Source organism: Hordeum vulgare, chromosome 3H, assembly GCF_904849725.1.
Source record: "Hordeum vulgare subsp. vulgare chromosome 3H, MorexV3_pseudomolecules_assembly, whole genome shotgun sequence".
Classification (NCBI taxonomy): Eukaryota; Viridiplantae; Streptophyta; class Magnoliopsida; order Poales; family Poaceae; genus Hordeum; species Hordeum vulgare.
In genome coordinates, this window is record NC_058520.1 from 390,621,689 (window position 1) to 390,640,600 (window position 18,912).

Consider the following 18,912-nt stretch of genomic DNA (forward strand, 5'->3'; position numbering starts at 1 on the left):
TTACTTCTTTTCCGGGATCCCATTCGAACAGAACTCCCAGGTTAAGCATGCTTAGCTTGGAGTAGTTCTAGGATGGGTGACCGACCAGGAAATTGATCCTGGGTGCGCATGAGTGAGGACAAAGTGCACATAAAAGACTAGTATTGATATGTGGGGCCAGTCTAGATCCCGCCAGGAGTAACGACCACCGGCGGGTGTGTTCGGGGCGCTACAAGTTTGGTATCAGAGACGACCCTCACGGTTACACAGATGTTTGCGGACTGGTGTGCAGTCATGTTGTTCATGACATTTGTGACCCGTCGTGGCACACGGCATGACACATGTACTTGACTAGATGCGCAGACATTTGTACCAAGAGGGGATGTTGCTGTGGCCCGACGAGGACGTCGGTTCCTCTGAGTGGTGGTGTATGTCATAGCCTGGCTTATTAGGGATGATAGACTACTCATATCAATAAGGAATTCCTTCTTTTTCGGGAGCCCATTCGAATAGAACTCTCAAGTAAAGCGTGCTTGGCTTGGAGTAGTTCTAGGATGGGTGACCGATCGGGAAGTTGATCCCGGATGCGCATGAGTGAGGACAAAGTGCGCAGAAAAGACTAATATTGATATGTGGGGCCAGTCTAGATCCCGCCAGGAGTAACGACCGTCGGCGGGTGTGTCCGAGACGTTACATAAAAGGTAGGCCCTTCGAAGAGGGAACGAAAGGTTGTCATGAGCTTTTTAATTTAGAATGTGCAAACTCTTAATGTAAATGGATGTCACTTTATATCGCCCCTTATGATAGCAAATTTATTATGCTGTCTGTCACTTTTGTTTCTTTACCATCACAAGATCGTACAAAGCTTATTTTCCCTTTCATTACAAGCTCATACATGTTTAGGAGAAGTTTTTATTGCTTTGTGCACCAATGACAACTTACCGGAAGGATCTTTCTCAATCCATAGGTAGGTATGGTGGACTCTTATGGCAAGAATCTTGGTTCAAGTGTTATTGATGCACAAGTAGTATATCTACTCAGTGTGAATTGGTGTGCTTGCAAAGGATCTATAGCAAGCACAACATGTTAGAGGATCCATGGCAATATAACTTCTATGTGAATGTAAACAAACATAACGATTATGATGTCTCCCTTGTCCAACATCAACACTTTGATCGTTATATAATATTTGGTGGGGTCTCGCAATCCTAAAATATTTCCTAGATAGTGTATTGTATGTGAATCTCCTCTCCTCTATCATAATTTTGCATGGATTTTATCAATGGCTAATACTATGCTTGTTGACTCCCAACAACTTTTGTGTATCATACTTTTTGTATGTGAATTCATTACTCCTCACGGGATTAGCATATGAATTTTATATTTCTTTTATTTCAATGCTATGATTGATGCAGGAGAGTAAAGCAAGCAAGCTCAAACTAATATTTATTATATAAGTCTCACACTCGGTTACAAGGATAGATAGATGATACGTCTCCAACGTATCTATAATTTTCATTTGTTCCATGTTGATATATTATAATTCTAGAATAGTTTTGGGGTATTTATTTACCAATTTATATTATTTTCGAGCACTAACCTATTGACCCAGTGCCCAGAGCCAGTTGTTTTCTACATGTTTTTCACTTTTCAAGTTTACCATACCGAACGAAGTCCAGTTGACCTAAAACTTTTTGGAGATTTTTCCTGGACCAAAAGAAGACCACCAAACATCAGAAAAAGGCTGGGGGCCACACGAGAGCCCAACAATCCAACCCAGCACAGCCTAGGGGCGCCCTGTTCGCTTGTGGGCCCCTCAAGACCCTCCCGACTCCGTTCTCTAGCTGATAAATTGTCACATAACCTAAAAACCCCATAAGAAGTTCCGAAACAATTTTTATGGTGCACCAAGTCTCTGTTCCGACGGGAGGCCATCTCGAGCTCCGTTTTGGGAGCCTGCCTAAGGGGGGGATCGATCACGGAGAACAACATAGAACGGGAAATAAAAACTACTTAGTGATAAAGCAAATAAGCACACACGAGAAGATTCACAGCGCGCTATTGCACCCTCGCAACGATGCCAGAAATAGGTCTTGGTAACCCACAAGTATAGGGGATTGTTTGTAGCCTTCTTCGATAAATAAGAGTGTCGAAGCCAACACGGAGCTAAAGGCAGAACAAATATTCCCTCAAGTTCTATCGACCGCCAATACATCTCTACGCACGCTTGACGTTAGCTTGACCTAAAACAAGTATGACACTATTTTGCAAGAATAAACCTACGAGTACTTTGCGAGAACAAAACTACGAATAAATTGCAAGGTAATAAAAGTGGATAGATTTTGTCAACAAGAAAGTCATTTCTCCCTAAGCAACCGATAACAAGTACCGGTAATCATTCTTGCAATTTTATATGAGGGAGAGGCATGAGCTATCATACTTTCTATGCTTGGATCATATGCACTTATGATTGGAACTCTAGCAAGCATTTGCAACTAATAAAGATCATTAAGGTTGTGAAACCCAACCATAGCATTAATTATCAAGTCCTCTTTACTCCCATATGCCATAACCCACTTATTCGCGTTTAGGCTGCTATCACCCCCGCAACACCGACAATAAGAAAATCATGAACATATTGCAACACCCTACAGCGGGGGACCCTCACGTTTGCGTGACACGGAGGGAACCGTAGGACAACACCATAAATCAAATATACAATCAGACCAACCAAGATCACGATTAACCCATAGGACAAAACGGATCTACTAAAACATCATAGGAGAGCCAAATATCATTGGGAAATAATATATGGATTTGAGCACCATGTTTAAGTAGATATTACAGCGGGGAGAAGGGGTGTTACACCACTTCATAGAGGGGGAGAAACTTGGTGTTGACGGTAGCAAGGTTGTTGATGTAGATCGATGTCACGATCATAGCCCCGGTGGCACTCCAGCGCCACCGGGAGAGAGGGGGGAGAGACCTCCTCCTTCTTCCCCTTCCTTGTCCTCCCCCTAGATGGGAGGAGAGTTACCCCTCTGGTCCATGGCTTCCATGGCGGCGGAGGTGCAGGAGCCCCTCCGAGATTGGATCTCCCTCTCTGTTCTCTTCTATTTCGCGCTTTTTCTCCATCACAGATTCTGGCATTTCACCGTTTCTAATATTCCCAGAGATGCGTAACTCGGATTGGGCTAAAATTTTAACATGATTTTTATTCGTAAATTAGATTTCTTGCAGCGAAAGAATGGCTCCAACCGATGTTCGAGGAAGGCACAAGACACCAGGGCGTGCTTGGGGCCTATGGCGAGCGCTAGTTGGTAGTGGGCTCTGTGGGTCCATGTTTGCGTTGATTCCACCTCCCAAAAATCACATAAATTTATCACATTTGGACTTCGTCTGATATGGATTTTGTTCAATACAACATACATGCAAAAAAAGAGGAACTGGCACTGTGCACTAGATCAATAGGTTAGTCGCATAAATCATATAGAAAGTTGCCAAAAGTATGTGAAAGTTGTATAATATTGGCATGAAACAATCAAAAATTATAGATACGATGGAGACGTATCAGCATCCCCAAGCTTAATTCCTGCTCGTCCTCGAGTAGGTAAATGATAAAAAAAATTGATGTGGAATGCTACCTAGCATAAACTTGATCATATGTCTAATCATGGCATGAATATTAAGACATAAGTGATTCAAAGCAATAGTCTATAATTTGACATAAAGACATCAATATTGAGGCATCCCAATAAACAATCATGTATTTAAAAATATCAACTCTAACGAAAGATATCCCTACAAAGTCATATAATCTTGTCATGCTTTGTCTTCTTAACACAAAGTATAAATCATGTACTATCCCGGTGTCAGCCAAGAAATTGGTTCATACTTTTTAACAGGCTTCAGCTTTTTCAACCCTCATGCAATACATGAGCGCGAGCCATGGATATAGCACTATGGGTGGAATAGAGTATGATGATAGGGGTAAATATAGAGAAGACAAAAAGGTAAGAAAGTCTCACATCGACGCGGCTAACCAACGGGGTATGGAGATGCCCATCAATTGATATCAATGTGAGGAGTAGGGATTTCCAAGCAACGAATGCACTAAGAGCTATAAGTGTATGAAAGCTCCATATGAAAACTAAGTGTGTGTGCATCTAATCCTATAATGAAAAATTTCCACCAGTATATGAAAGTGACAACATAGGAGACTCTCCATATGAAAAACATGTTGCTACTTTGAAGCACAAGTGTGGAACTAGCATGCCCCTTCTATCTTTTTCTTTTTTTCTTTTTTTCCTTTTTTTCTTTCTTTTCTTTCTTTCTTTTCTTTCTTTTATATTTTTTTCTCTCATTGTCCGGAGTCTCATCCCAACTTGTGAGGGAATCATAGTCTCCATCATCCTTTCCTCACTGGGACATGCTCTAATAATGAATAATGATGACCATCACATTTCTATTTTCTTATAACTCAAAAGAAATAAAACTACAACTCGATACCTAGAACAAAATATGACTCTACATGAATGCCTCTCGCAGTGTACTAGGATGTGCAATGATGTAGCGTAACATGTATAAAAAATGATGCATTGTGGCTGAGCCACAACTACTATGTCACCTATATGATCATGCAAAGCTATACGACAATGAATTCTCAAGTCAAACGAAGGCGGTGGTAATTGCATGGCAATATATCTTGGAATGGCTATGGAAAGGACATAATAGGTAGGTATGGTGGCTTTTTGAGGAAGGTATAATAAGGCTTATGTGTGATAGAGCGTATCATATCACGGGGTTTGGATGCACCAGCGAGGTTTGCACCACGTCTCGAGGTGAGAAAGGGCAATGCATGGTATCATAGAGGCTAGCAAATTGCGGAAAGGTAAGAGTGTGTACAATCCATGGACTCACATTAGGCATAAAGAACTCATATACTTATTGAAAGTTTATTAGCCCTCGAAGCAAAGTACTACTACGCATGCCCCTAGGGGGAGGTTGGTAGGAGTTAACCATCGCGCGCCCGAGACCTTCACACAAAGATAGACAATCAAGGATAAATTGTGCTCCAACTTCCTAGCATAACGAGAGACTATACGTGCATGCTTCGGGAATCACAAACCTTAACACCAATATTCTTACTAACCATAACCGTTTACTAGTACGTCCCACATATTCCATCTCTATATCGCCAAACTATTGCAAGCAATCAAAAATATCATATTCAGTGATCCATAAGTTTCATGTAGGATTTTATGACTAATCATGCAAATGATCAATTCCTGTTGACTCTCTAAATAGATATAAATGAAGCATGAGAGTTTAATTCTTTCTACAAAATATCATGCTCTAATAAGTATAAGTGAAGCAATAGAGCATTCTACAAACAACGGTTTTCTATGTGAAGAGAAACAGGCAATCCAAACTTCAAATGATATACGTGAGGCACATGAAGCATTCCATAAAGCCATACTCAAAATATATAAGTGAAGTGCAATGAGAATTCTATAATCCACAATGGACTATCTCATACCAGCATGGAGCATAAAATAAAAAATAAAAACTAAATGCAAAAGATGCTCCAAGATTTGCACATATCACATGAACGAAGCAAAGACGAAAACATACTATTAGTTGTTAAAGAAAGATGGGATGCCTTTTGGGGCATCCCCAAGCTTAGACGCTCGAGTCTCCTTGAATATTCACTTGGGGTGCCTTGGAAATACCCAAGCTTGAGCTCTTGCCTCTCCTCCTTCTCCTCATATCGAGACTTCCTCGATCTTTGATCACTTCATCCACACAAAACTCAACAGAAAGCTCGGTAAGATCCGTTAGTATAATAAAGCAAATCACTACTCTAAGTATTGTTGAAAACCAATTCATATTTTGTTTCTGCATTTTAGCTACTGTAATATAAATTTCCCATGGCTCATACCATCGATAAAAATTGATAGTTTCATCAAAACAAGCAAAACAATGCATCAAAAACAGAATATGTCTTAAACAAGATAGTATGTAGCAATCCATACATCTATCATACTTATGGTACTCCAAAAATTCTGAAAAAATAGGAAGAAATAATAAATTTGTATAGAAAGGCTGTCCAAAAAGTTTCAGAACCTTTTTATGTAGCAATAAAAAATGACAATTCACGTGCTCGAGCCAAAGTTTATATTTCTGCACTGCACATACCAACAAGCAATCTACCCATCCTAAAGGCAAATCTTGGCACATTATTTTTATAATACAATGAATTTTTACAAGGGGATAATTATTTTTGTCAGTATATTCATGAAAAATTGTACATTGTTTCCATGAGCATGAATACAAGTGTTCAAGGTCGACCCTCACTTCACCAATGCATCACCTTTCAATCGCTTCTATTTTGTGAAGTTTTAAGTTCCCCTCTATTTTTTTGTTTTTAAACTTTATAAAAGCACCAACAGAATTAAATTTCTCTATAAATCTTATGGGTTGTCTCCTCGGTAGCGCTTTCTTTAAAGCCATTAAGCTAGGCAGAAAGTGCTCAAGTAATGGATGCACCCAGATCCCAAGGTATATCAAAGCCAATTTTAATTCGCAATGATTTGGCATTTAGTAGTGAGCACAAAGCAACATATATCAAGCAATGAAGAACTCTAATTATCTTCCTATGCATCGGCATGTCATAGAAGAACAATTCAGGCACATCAAGTAAAGACCAATACATAGCATAAGCAGTTTCTTGCAATTTTATCGTGTTGGAAACATAGAGAGGCGGAGATGTAGTTCCTCTCTCATAATAATTGTAAATTATATGCATAAAAATCATCATGTGTAGTGGTAAAAGGCAACCCATCAATATAATCCTTAACAAGTGCAAACTTCTCCGATATAGTGTAGTTTGGAGAATTCAAAAAGATAATAGGACCATCATATGTGGGTGCAATAGCAACAATTCCATTCTTAATATAAGTAAAAATAGCAAGTTCATATCCAATAGCATAATTCATATTGTCATCTTGGCCACAAGCATAGCAAGCATCATCAAAGAGGGATATTTCAAACGAATCAACGGGATCATAGCAATTATCATAGCATTCATCCTTCGGTAAGAATGAAGGGACGTTAAACAATGTATGAGTTGAAGAGTTACTCTCATTAGAAGGTGGGAATGGGTGATCAATCCGCTCTTCATCCTTTTGTTCTTCGCTCTCCTCATCATCTTTTTCATCCAATGAGCTCACAGTTTCATCAATTCCTTCTTGGACAACAGAGTCTTTCTCAATAAACGCATCAATATCGGAATTGCATTTATAATTATCATATCAATATTTAAGGATAGCAAAATATTCAGGTCTATAAACTGAATCATCAAAATCTTCAATCTTTTCAAACAAAGATTCAATTTCATAAGCACCCTTAAAAGCAACAAATTATTATATTCGTTCCACATCATAGTAATCATATATACCATTAGCATAAGAAGACAAGGTTTCATTATCATTAAATTTGCATGAAAAGGCAAGGTGTGGATCATTCATCCTAGAGCAACAAGTAAAATCATATCTCTAGCATAAATTCCAAGCATACCAATGCACCATATCAATTTGATCCCATAACAGTTTTCCTTTTTGTGTCAGGCGATAATCCCTAAAGTATTCACGTTGATCCAACACGTCTCCCATTATCATGTTGAATGGGGTTTTCTCAGGATTATCAAAGTAGTGCATAATATGTTTCACATAACGAGCATCGAGGGTTTTAGGAGGTTCCCCATCTCCATGAGTAGCAAGTACCACTACTTTTTTGGTGTTTCCTGTTCCATATCCATAACTAAAGATAGAGAACAACTAGAAACGGGAAATAAAAAGTACTTAGTGATAAAGCAAACGAGCACACACGAGAATATTCACCCGACGCTATTGGTCCCCGGCAACGGCGCCAGAAAAAGGTCTTGATAACCCACAAGTATAGGGGATCGTTTGTATCCTTCTTCAATAAATAAGAGTGTCGAACCCAACGAGGAGCTAAAGGCAGAAAAAATATTCCCTCAAGTTCTATCGACCGAAGATACAACTCTACACACGCTTGACATTTGCTTTACCTAAAACAAGTATGAAACTATTTTGCAATAATAAAACTACGAGTACTTTGCGATAATAAAACTACCATTAAATTTCAAGGTAATAAAAGTGGATAGCTTTTGTCAACAAGAAGTTCATTTGTCCCTAGGCAATTGATAACAACTACCGGTAATCATTCTTGCAATTTTATATGAGGGAGAGGCATGAGCTAATATACTTTCTCTTCTTGGATCATATGAACTTATAATTGGAACTCTAGCAAGCATATGCAACTACTAAAGATCATTACGGTCGTGAAACCCAACCATAGCATTAAGTATCAAGTCCTCTTTACTCCCATACGGCATAACCCACTTATCCGCATTTAGGCTGTTGTCACCCCCGCAACACCGACAATAAGCAAACCATGAACATATTGCAACACCCTACAGCGGGGCCCCTCACGTTTGCACGACATGGAGGGCACCGTAGGATAGCACCATAAATAAAATATACAATCATACCAACCATGATCACGATTAACCCATAGGACAAAACAGATCTACTCAAACATCATAGGAGAGCCAAATATCATTGGGAAATAATGTATGGAGTTGAGCACCATGTTTAAGTAGAGATTACAGCTGGCAGAAGGGGTGTTTACACCGCTGCATAGAGGGTGAGAAAGTTGGTGTTGACGGTAGCAAGGTTGTTGATGTAGATCGCCGTCACGATCCTAGTACCGGCGGCACTCCGGCGCCACCAGGAGAGAGGGGGAGAGAGCCCCCTCCTTATTCTCCTTCCTTGGCCTCCCCCTAGATGAGAGGAGAGTTCCCCCTCTGGTCCGTGGCCTCCATGGCGGCGGAGGGGCGGGAGCCCCACCGAGATTGGATCTCCTTCTCTGTTCTCTTCTATTTCGTGCTTTTTCTCCGTCCCAGATTGTGGCGTTTCACTGTTTCTTATATTCTCGGAGATCCGTAACTGTGATTTGGCTAAACATTTAACACGAGTTTTATCTGGAAATTAGCTTTCTTGCTGCGAAAGAAGGGCTCCAACTGACGTTTGAGGAGGGCACAAGACACGAGGGCGCGCCTGGGGCATGTGGCGCGTCCTGGTGGGTTGTGGGCTTTGTGGGCCCCCATTTGTGTTGATTCTACCTCCCAAAAATCACATAAATTCCAACATTATTCTCCGTAAAGTTTTATCATGTTTGGACTTCGTTTGATATGGATTTTCTACGATACAAAAAACATGCAAAAAAACACGAACTGGCACTCGGCACTAGATCAATAGGTTAGTCGCATAAATCATATAAAAGTTGCCAAAAGTATGTGAAAGTTGTATAATATTGGCATGAAGCAATGAAAAATTATAGATACGACGGAGTCGTATCAATAGGTGTAGGCAGGAGTCGGCCTATTTGTTTATGGACGTGATACCTATATACACATGATCATTGATACGTCTCCAACGTATCTATAATTTTTGATGGTTTGATGCTATTATCTTGTCAAACTTTGGATGTTTTGCATGACTTTTATATATTTTTTGGGACTAACTTATTAACTCAGTGCCATGTGCCAGTTCCTGTTTTTTCCATGTTTTTGGCCCCTTTCAGAGGAGATTTTGAAACGGAGTCCAAACGGAAGAAAATCCCCGAAAAGATTTTTTCCGGAACGGAAGAAGATCGGGAAGCTTGGGAGCCAAGGCAGGGGAGCCCTAGGGGCCCCACAAGCCCCCACCCCACGGCCAAGGGGCTAGGCCACGCCACCCAGGCTTGTGGGCCCCCTGGGCGCCCTCTCCCTAGGGTTTGCGCCTATATATTCCCTAAAAATCCCAAAAGATCAGGAGATCATCGAAATCACTTTTCCGCCGCTGAAAGCTTCTGTCTCCGCAAGATCCCATCTGGGGCACGTTTTGTGCCCTGCCGGAGGGGGGATTTGGACATGGAGGGCTTATTCATCAACACCATGTCCTCTCCGATGATGCGTGAGTAGTTCACCTTAGACCTACGGGTCCATAGCTAGTAACTAGATGGCTTCTTCTCTCTCTTGGATCTTGAATACAAAGTTCTCCATGATCTTCATGGAGATCTATCCGATGTAATCTTCTTTTGCGGTGTGTTTGTCGAGATATGATGAATTGTGGATTTATGATCAGATTATCTATGAATCTTATATGAGTTTCTTCTGATCTCTCTTATGCATGATTTCATATCCTTGTAATTCTCTTCGAGTTGTGTGTTTTGTCTGGCCAACTAGATCTATGATTCTTTCAATGGGAGAAGTGCTTGGTTTTGGGTTCATACCATCAGTGACCTCACCCAGTGACAGAAGGGGTAGCGAGGCACGCATCGTGTTGTTGCCATCAAGGGTAAAAAGATGGGGTTTTCATCATTGGTTTGAGCTTATGCCTCTACATCATGTCATCTTGCTTAACGCGTTACTCTGTTCGTCATGAACTCAATACACTAGATGCATGTTGGATAGTGGTTGATGTGTGGAGTAATAGTAGTAGATGCAGAAAGTACCGGTCTACTTGTCTCGGACGTGATGCCTATATGTATGATCATTGCCATAGATATCGTCATGACTTTGCGCGGTTCTATCAATTGCTCGACGGTAATTTTTTCACCCACCGTGATATTTGCTATTTTGAGAGAAGCATCTAGTGAACACTATGGCCCCCGGGTCTACTCCACACCATATTTTCAGCCTTACACTTTTTACTTCGTTGCACTTTCCGCCTTCAGATCTCACTTTTGCAAACAATCTTGAAGGGATTGACAACCCCTTTGAAGCGTTGGGTCCAAGCTTGTTTGTGTTTGCGCAGGTACTCTAGACTTGACGAGACCTTCCTTCTGGATCAATACCTTGGTTCTCAAACTGAGGGAAATACTTACTGCTCCTGCGCTGCATCACCCTTTCCTCTTCAAGGGAAAAAACCAACGCAAGCCCAATCTCCGTCAATGTGTTAATTTCTGGCGCTGTTGTTTGAGAAGTAGTAGAAGGATTTCTGGCGCGTGTTGCCGGGGAGGAAGATCAAGTCAAGAACTCATCCAAGTAGGTTTCACAAACTCATCTCCTGCATTTACTTTGTTTTCCAGTTGCCTCTTGTTTTCCTCTCCCCCACTTCACCAATTTGCCTTTTCGTTTGCCTTTTCCGTTTGCCTTTTTGTTCGCCATTTTTCTCGCTTGCTTTCTGTCCGCTTGTGTGCCATGTGCCTTCAATATGCGTGCATCTTTGCTTGCTTAAAATCTAGTGATACGGATCCTCATCCACTTGCTAATATCTTTAAGAGATCCAATTATGTTCATCCAATTGCTAGTGAGTTGAGTGCACTTCACTTTCTCTATGGAGTTTTGCTTGAGATGCGTGAATCTGAAAATTGTGAGGAAGAAATTTATGAAGTGATTCACGAGGGCTCCTTGGATGAAAAGCATGATTGCAATGGTTTCGCTATAAATTCTATTAGTGACAATCATGCTAAAATATGCAAAACCCTAAGCTTGGGGATGCTAGTTTTGCTATGACCACTACTTATTGCAATGATATTTGCTATAATATTGAAAGTGGGTTTGGAGAAGTCATGACTTTAGTTGATGATAATCCCACTATTTTTGAAGAGTGTCAACTTTGCATGCATTTGGATCATGAAAAGAATATCCTATGGGATAGCTATATTGTTTAATTTGAATATGATCCCACATGTAATTTCTATGAGAGAGGAAAATATTGTGGTAGAAACTTTCATGTTACCAAATTACCTCTCGTTATGTTGAGATTGATATTGTCTCCTTCTTCCTTGCATATGGCAACTATTGGTTGTCTTGACAATCTGTTTTCCTATAAAATGCCTATGCATAGGAAGTATGTTAGACTTAGATGTGATTTTCACATGCTTTATGATGCTCTCGTTGTGCTTCAATTCTTGTCTTTTGTGTGAGCATAATTGAATAGTCAATGCCTAGCTAAGGGCGTTAAACAATAGCGCTTGTTGGCAGGCAACCCAATGAATTTATCTTTTTTCTTTCTGTTTTGTTGAGTCCACACCATCACAATTCTGTTGTGATTTTGTTTTTTGTGTTTCTTTTTGTGTTTGAGCCAAGCAAAACCTTTATGACTAGTCTTGGTAATGGTTGTTTGATCCTGCTAGAAAAAGACAGAAACTTTTCGCTCCCGAGATGATTTTTCATTTTTATTCAGAAAGAGATTTTGAGTTGATTCGTTTTGCTGCTGGTTGATATGCCTTTTGCCCAGGCCTTCGTAATTGTTCAGATTTTTGGAGGTACCACAAGTATACGAAGCATACAGATTGCTACAGACTGGTCTGTTTTTGATAGATTCTGTTTTTGTTGAGTTGGTTGCTTGTTTTGATGAAACTATGGTTAGTATCGGGGGGTACTAGCCATGGAAAAGTGAGAATAAAGTAGCCCAACACCAATATAGATGGAATTCAAGTTTTCTATAGTACCAAAAGAAGTGGTAGTTTGTTTTCTTGTACTAACGTTATCACGAGTTTCTGTTTAAGTTTTGTGTTGTGAAGTTTTCATGTTTTGGGTGATGTTCTCATGGACGATGAGATAAGGAGTGGAAAGAGCTCAAGCTTGGGTATGACCAAGGCATCCCAATACAAATTCAAGGACACCAAAAAGCCTAAGCTTGGGGATGCCCCGGGAAGGCATCCCCTCTTTCGTCTTCAATCCATCGGTAACATTACTTGGAGCTATTTTTTTATTCACCACATGATATGTGTTTTGCTTGGAGCGTATTGTATCGTAGGAGTCTTTTCTTTTTGTTGTGTCACAATCATCGTTGCCGCACACATTTTTGAGAGAGAGAGACATGCACTCATCATGATTTTGCTAGAATGCTCATAGTACTTCACTTATATCTTTTGAGCTAGATACTTTTGCTCTAGTGCTTCACTTATATCTTTTAGAGCACGGCGGTGCGTGATTTTGTAGTTGGCTTATGCTATGAAAGTAGTCCCAAATGTGGTAGGTACCCAAAGAGGATGCAAGATCCTCCATCTTCATGTACATTGAGTAGAAAGAGAAGTTTTGATTCCTCTCAATTAGTTTTGAGACGTGGATTCGGTAATATTGAGAGCTATGTTAGTAGGGCGTTGTGAATCTAGAGATACTTGTGTTGAAGTTAGTGATTCTCGTAGCATGCACGTGTGATGAACCGCTATGTTAGGAAGTCGGAGCATAATTGATCTATTGATTTTCATCCTTTGTGTTGAGGTCGGGGTCGCGCGATGGTTAACACCTACCAATCCTGCCCCTTGGAGTATGCGTTTAGCACTTTGTTTCGATTACAAATAAAAACTTACGCAACAAGTATGTGAGTTCTTCATGACTAATGTGATCCCATGTTATAGATGCACTTTCACCTTCCACCATTGCTAGCCTCTCTAGTGCCACGCAATTCTCGCCGGTGCACAAACCCACCAAATTCCTTCCTCAAAACAGCCACCATATCTACCTACTATGGCATTTTCATAGCCATTCCGAGATATCTTGCCATGCAACTCCCACCATTCCGTCTCATGACTTGTGCCATCACTCTCATATTGCCATTGCATGATCGTAAGATAGCTAGCGAGATGTTCCAAACGTCATACACCATGCTAGATCGTTGCACATCCCGGTACACTGTCGGAGGCATTTCCTATGGAATCATCATCATTGTGATCTTTGAGCTGTGAGTAAATAAAAGTTTCATGACCATCATTATTAGAGCATTGTCCCATGTAAGGAAATAAAAAAATAAAAAAAAGAGGCCAAAGAGCCCAAAAATAAAAATAAAAAAAGGGAAAAAAAGAGGCCTAAGAGACCAAATGAAAAAAAGATAAAAAGAGAGAAGGGACAATGCTACTATCTTTTTCCACACTTGTGCTTCATGAGAGCACCATATTCTTAATGATTGAGAGCTTCTTGCTTCATCATCACCATATGCTAGTGGGAATCTTCATTATATAACTTAGCTTGTATATTCCAATGATGGGCTTCCTCAAAATTGCCCTAGGTCTTCGTGAGCAAGCAAGTTGGATGCACACCCACTAGTTCTCCTTTTTGAGCTTTGACATACTTATAGCTCTCGTGCATCCTTTTGTATGGCAATCCCTACTTATTCACATTGATATCTATTAATGGGCATCTCCATAGCCTATTGATACGCCGAGTCAATGTGACCATCTCCTCCTTTTTGTCTCACAACCACCACCACACTCTATTCCACCTATAGTGTTATATCCATGACTCGCGCTCATGTATTGCGTGATAGTTATAAAAAGTTTGAGAAAGTAAGAGAGCGAAAACAATTACTTGGCCAATACCGGGGTTGTGCATGATTTACATTAGTTGTGTGAGGATGATGGAGCATAGCCAGACTATATGATTTTGTAGGGATAACTTTCTTTGGCCTTGTTATTTTAAAAGTTCATGATTACCTTGCTAGTTTGCTTGAAGTATTATTGTTTTCATGTCAATAGCAAACTATTTTTTTGAATCTTACGGATCTGAACATTCATGTCACGTGAAAGAAGTTGCAAAGGACAATATGCTAGGTAGCATTCCACATCAAAAATTCATTCTTTGTCACTTCCCTACTCGAGGACGAGCAGGAGTTAAACTTGGGGATGCTTGATACGTCTCCAACGTATCTATAATTTTTGATGGTTTCATGATATTCTCTTCTCAAACTTTGGATGTTTTGCATGCCTTTTATATATTTTTTGGGACTAACTTATTAACTCAGTGCAAAGTGCCAGTTCCTGTTTTTTCCATGTTTTTGACCCCTTTCAGACGAGATTTTGCAACGGAGTCCAAACGGAAGAAAATCCCCGAAAAGATTTTTTCCGGAACAGAAGAAGATCGGGAAGCTTGGGAGCCAAGGTAGGGGAGTCCCAGGGGCCCTACAAGCCCCCACCCCGTGGCCAGCGGGGTAGGCCGCGCCACCCAGGCTTGTGGGCCCCTTGGGTGCCCTCTCCCTAGGGGTTGCGCCTATATATTCCCTAAAAACCCCAAAAAAATCAGGAGATCATCGAAATCACTTTTCCGCCGCTGCAAGCTTCTGTCTCCGCAAGATCCCATCTGGGGCACGTTCCGGTGCCCTGCCGAAGGGGTATTTGGACACGGATGGCTTATTCATCAACACCATGACCTCTCTGATGATGCGTGAGTAGTTTACCATAGACCTATGGGTCCATAGCTAGTAACTAGATGGCTTCTTCTCTCTCTTGGATCTTCAATACAATGTTCTCCATGATCTTCATGGAGATCTATCCAATGTAATCTTCTTTTGCGGTGTGTTTGTCGAGATCCGATGAATTGTGGATTTATGATCAGATTATCTATGAATCTTATTTGAGTTTCTTCTGATCTCTCTTATGCATGATTTCATATCCTTGTAATTCTCTTCGAGTTGTGGGTTTTGTCTGGCCAACTAGATCTATGATTCTTGCAATGGGAGAAGTGCTTGGTTTTGGGTTCATACCGTGCGTTGACCTCACCCAGTGACAGAAGAGGTAGCGAGGCACGCATCATGTTGTTGCCATCAAGGGTAAAATGATGGGGTTTTCATCATTGGTTTGAGATTATCCCTCTACATCATGTCATCTTGTTTAAGGCGTTACTCTGTTCGTCGTGAACTCAATATTCTAGATGCATGCTGGATAGCGGTCGATGTGTGGAGTAATAGTATTAGATGCAGAAAGTATCGGTCTACTTGTCTCGGACGTGATGCCTATATGTATGATCATTGCCTTAGATATCATCATGACTTTGCGCGGTTCTATCAATTTCTCGACAGTAATTTGTTCACCCACCGTGATATTTGCTATTTTGAGATAAGCCTCTAATGAAAACTATGGCCCCCGGGTCTACTCCACACCATATTTTCAGCCTTACACTTTTTACTTTGTTGCACTTTTCGCCTTCAGATCTCACTTTTGCAGACAATCTTGAAGGGATTGACAACACTTTGAAGCGTTGGGTGCAAGCTTGTTTGTGTTTGCGCAGGTACTCTGGACTTGACGAGACCCTCCTTCTGGATCGATACCTTGGTTCTCGAACTGAGGGCCATACTTACTGCTCCTGTGTTGCATCACCCTTTCCTCTTCAAGGGAAAAAAACCAATGCAAGCCCTGTCTCCGTCAACGTGTCAATTTCTAGCGCTGTTGTTTGATAAGTAGCAATCATTGTCGTGAATATCGCGTAACTATCCGCTTTTCTATCAATTGCCCAGCAGTAATTCATTTACCCACCATATGCTATTTTCAATGGCACACCAAGAGAGCTCCAAACGGTAAGATGGTAAATTATGTTGAGGAAATTGCTACTTTGAGTGAAAACATGGATGCTCTTAATAGTTTGGTTGCTAATAAAAATACGCATGTTGATCCAAATGATATGCCTTTTCTACCTTGACTGAGAAAAATAATGATGCTATTGATGTGAACTTTGTCTCGTGAAATAATTTCAACAACAATGCTTATAGGGGTAATTCCAATGCTAGGCCATATCCTGGTAATGTTCCTAATGGTTATGGCAATTCTTATGGAAATTATTATAAAAATTCTAATAGGTTACCTCTGACCTTGAGAACACAATTAAATAACTCATTAATTCTCAAAATGTTTTCAATACTATGGTAGAAGAAAAATTGCATGTTGTTGATACTTTGGCAAAAACATGGATAGAATTGCTCATGATGTAGAAACTCTTAAAAGTAAAGCTTTGCCTCCTAAACATGATTTTAATTATACTATTTGATCTATCCAAGTTTCTATTAATGGAAGTAATGAAAGGACCGCTAAGTTGAATGCTAAGCAGGAATTCCTAGAACAAGCTCTTCCACCCGGTTTTTACCGAAATCATGATGAAGATCTCAAAACAATTAGTACTTCTCCTATTGAATATTTGTTTACTTATCTGAATTATCATGATAAAGGGACTGGAGATGAGTCAACTCTAGTTAAGGAGTGTCTCGTTTGCTTGGAGGGTGATGATTTTAAAGCTAAAATTGAAAAAGTGGGTTTGGAGAGGTCAAAACTTTAACTAATGATGTGCCCACTATCTTGGTTTACAAGGAGTTTAGTTATGGTAATTTCTCTTTGGTAGAATGTATTTCCTTGCAGCAATCCATTATTGTCTCACCCAATGCTTATGAACAAAGCAAAGCTTTTATTCCACATACAGTAGAAGCTATGCCAAAAGCTTATGATGAGAAAATTGAGCTCGAAGTTTCTATAACTATAAAGTTGCATGATGAGTGGGAACCTACCATCAAAATTAAGATAAAATATGTGAATGCAATGATTTGTGTGACCTTGGTGCTAGTGTTTCTACTATACCTAAATCTTTATGTGATGTGCTTGGTCTCACTAATATTGAAGAATGTTCCCTAAACTTGCATCCTGCGGATTCTACCATTAAGAAACCCTTAGGTAGAATTAACAATGTGATGCTAATTAAAAATAAAAATTGTGTGCCTGTAAATTTCATTGTGCTTGATATTGATTGCAATCATACTTGTCCAATTATACTAGGAAGACGCTTCCTACGAACTATAGCTGCAATCATTGGCATGAAGGAGGGAAACATAAGGTTCCAATTTCCATTAAACAAAGGAATGGAAAACTTTCCAAGAAAGATAATTATACCAACTTGAGCAACTAGTTCATTTTAATACCTTACCCCCTTTTAATAGTATTGGCTTTCCTACGGACTCAAAGAAGATTTCTCACAAAAATAAAATGAAGAGTCTTCTAGCTTGAAGCTTGGGCCAATCTTATTCCTTTCTTGCATCAAGGGGCATCTCCACATAAGCCTTTAGCCAATGCATATTTTGAACTTTTGTGAAATATACTTGGATAAACATATTAATCCAATGATGCATATGTTGTGATCAATTATCAAAACCACCCTACAGAGCAATTGTGCTTTCAATCTCCCCCTTTTTGGTAATTGATGACAACATATAGATCAAAGCTTCAACAAAAGATATAATCGATGATTAGCATCGACGCTTTCAGAAGTATGTGAAAAGCAAGAGCTCCCCCTAAATTTGTGCATTATTTATAATTTGCTTTTGAAAGCAAATGCACAATCAATTAGGATCATGGGTCACTCTTCCATGTCACATATATCTTTGTGGTGCGTAAACAAGATAAGAATGAATAGTAATGCACATGACACCAACAAGATAAGTGAATGATCATCACATAGATAGCTCAAAGATAATAATGTAGTATCAACCAAGTAAAGTGTATGATCAAAGACACGAACAAGAATATGGTCATCCAAATTACCAAAGTCTTGTAAACCCAAAATGAGAGCAAATAAAGTCAAAAGCTCTCTCTCTCTCTCTCTCTCTCAAAGGCCTATGATCTATACATTTCTCCCCCTTTGGCAACAAGTTACCAAAAAGTACAAAAGTATAGAGCTAATCGTCTCTCTTTGCAGTTGATGAAGGAGTCGACAAAAGAGCATCCACGAAGGCTTCTGCTGAGTGTCTTGGAGCTGGAGGAGTGGATACAGGCAGTGATCGAGCTAGAGCTAGTGCCAGAGCAGATGCCTGAGCTGATGAAGTCAGTCTTGCTTCTGACACTAGCACATCTGCTGACAGGGGCTTGGTACTGAACTGAGTGGTAGTGCGAGGAGGTGACTCTTCATCATTATCATCTAAGCGTGGAATTTGCACTGAGTCAACTTCATGTTGAAGCTGTTTGACTGTAGTGGTCAATTTCGTTACCTTCACATCGAGGTCATGGAACTTTGTTTCCATGATTCTCTCCAAACTCTTCTGATTTTACAGAATCTCAGAGGTATTATTATCCATACCTTGGACAGAGCTAATTAGAAATTCCATTTGC